Below are 2939 nucleotides of genomic sequence, written 5' to 3'. Positions count from 1 at the left end.
CCTTGTTGCTAACAAACAGTTGTATATAATTATTATGTGCTTTCATCACTCTGTTTGCAACATCAACAACTTTGTACGTTTTGTCTCTAACAATCATTCAATAAAAATTATGTCTAATTAACTGCCCTTACAATAATAAAATGCAAAATCTCAACAACTAAGATATATATGGATAAAGTAGTGGTTAATTTTGTTAATACTAAATGAAACTTGTTCCGTAGTAGTTTGCTAAATGTGGAGGTTAGTTATATGAATGCATAATTGCCAAATTTTGCATGGTTCCTCGTCTCTGATTGGATAATGGATAGGATTGGAAGTTGGATGAATACAAATACAAAGACCCCTGCTTTTTCGTAAAGAAACAAAAGAAGAACAATTCAACTACGCAAGTTGTTCTCATCATCATGTGCAATGTGGATTCATCTTCCATATGTTTCGCAATTTTGCTTCCATCTTTTATGCTACAAATTCATTGTCAATCCTTTTCCATGCACAACCGTCTTTAATGCTTCATTTTCGACAATTATTTCACAATATTAACTAACAATAGTTGGAATGAACAAGTCATTGTTAAAACACAGGGAATAGGCATTAATTTGATACAGTAATAACTCTTGAAGAATGAATGTACTAATAATGTTAGTGTCATAATTATTATACTATATGCTTATATGAAAATTGAAATACATTAATTTGTTCAACTAAATCTGATTTAATTAGTCGGCAATCATAAGTTATGAAACTAGATTCTTGTAATGTGGGAACCCCGTTAAGGACTATGCATGGCACAAGAATTGGACGAACGTGTTTGTTGGGTTATTGTTGGGGGGTGCCTATGCCCTACAAGAAATGGTATGAGATTTAGTGCGGTATCATTCTCTGGAAAAGTTAATGTACCATCAAAATCAAAATAGTGAAATTATGGGAATTCCTAATCTATGGAATCATGTCATGTAAATAATTATGGGACCATGTGGAATGTGTTCTAAATCATCCCAACCCTGAAACAATGTGGGGAATGGCTCTCACATGACCTTTCTACTCAAATTTTTTTACCATATTAGGAAAATCATTTTCTCTTTTTTATCATTAAATATATAATTTTTATTATGTATGAATTTTATTATCTTAATTATTTAAAAGTAATTATATTTTTTATTTTTATTTTTATTTTACTAATTTCTTCATTTTATAGTAGCTTCAACCTAAAATAAAGACTGTACTTCTTTGCGTTCGTTATTATGCTGAACTCTAGTGTTTTTTATGCTTGTCTATATAATATACACACATTAAATGTTGATCTAATTTTAAATGAAATTTGTATTTAGTTTAATGTTAGATGAAGTATGGATTAACACAACATTTTGTGTAGATGATAAATATAAAGTATATTGATGACATAGCATGGATCTTTTATTTTTAATTACTTATACATAATTATTATACTGATGATAATCGCTTATAGGGTGGCAAGCGGGGAAGTCCGTCCCGTCCCGCCTAATGAGGCGGTTCCAGAATTCTAATCTGTTCCGTCTAACAGTGGGCTGGCGGGTTAGCAGGCTAAACCCGTTAAATATTTTTTTTATTTTTAACTATTAAATAATATATATAAATGCATAAAAAATCTCTCCTATTTTTTACTTTTAACTATTATAATTTCTAAAAGTATAAATAAATTATAATTTTGATATTCACAAACATTAAAGTCTTTGTAATTATAAATATCTAATAAATATAATTATAAACCAAGTTTTCATCCAAAACATAATTATAAATATTGTTCCTAAAACAAAATAAACATAATCCAAAACATAATTATAAATATTGTCTCTAAAAAAAATAAATATAATCCAAAACACTCAATTTTCATCTTCATTCTCTTGTAAGTTGGGTTGGCAAAAAAAATTGTAAAAATACCCTTTGCTAAAAAAATACTAAGCTCGGCGGGAAAGCCCGCCCCACCCCGCCAAAGCCCGCCGTTTAAGCGGTGCGGGTTAGACGGACTTTTACTATTTGGTGGTCCCAATTTTCCAGCCCAATCCACCTTTTTTGGCGGGTTACGCGGACCGACCCGACAAATTTAGGCCCGTTTGCCACCCCTAATCACTTATTTTTCCATAACCTTCAAATAATAATGACGAAAACAAGATGGAAAGACTTGACTTATTGAAAGTTTGCCAATTAAAAGTTTAATATAGGAAAATAGAGCACACAAATATAAATAAAAAATAAAAATCTATGAAAATAGTAAATCAATTTATTTTACTATATCTCCCAACTCTTTAATCGGTCGCGAATTTAAGTTTTATTTAAGAGTTTGTTGTTGGCTAATAGATTACATCATGCACAAGGCAGAATTCAAATTTCCAATACTTGCTTAAACGACCTAATGAGTTAACCACTAGACTAACGCAACTTGGTTACCATTAACAACGAAATGGATCAACACCATACCACTTTTTGTAGCTTGAATAGGATCTGTTGATAAAGACGCCAACACCTGTCTCTTTGTTCCTAAATATTCTTTTCAAATATTCCAAGTTACCACAAAGAATCCAATCAACCACTTCTTACGACTCCTCTTTTCTACCAGGCCCTCCTGTTCAACTTTCAAAGTGTTATTTGATGCTACATAAAATGACCTACGCTCTACCAAAGTACGTCATCTATTCACACCAAACCTACTAGGTAAACTTACAGACAAGGAAATAAGTGATGAATAAATTTAATATCCTTCTTACACAAAACACAAATATTATCATTATGACTAATAATTCTTAGTCTACTCAATCTCTCTATAGTGTTCACATTGTCCATCGAATAAGCCATGCAAACAATTCAATTTATGGAGGAATCAATTTTTTTCAAATTGCTCTAGTATAACTGTAACTTGTTATGTCTTTTGGCAGAATTTTTTTCTGCAAAAATTTACAGAAAAG

The sequence above is a fragment of the Arachis hypogaea genome, chromosome 8, assembly GCF_003086295.3.
Source record: "Arachis hypogaea cultivar Tifrunner chromosome 8, arahy.Tifrunner.gnm2.J5K5, whole genome shotgun sequence".
NCBI classification, from domain to species: Eukaryota; Viridiplantae; Streptophyta; class Magnoliopsida; order Fabales; family Fabaceae; genus Arachis; species Arachis hypogaea.
Note: the sequence above shows the minus strand (reverse complement) of the source record.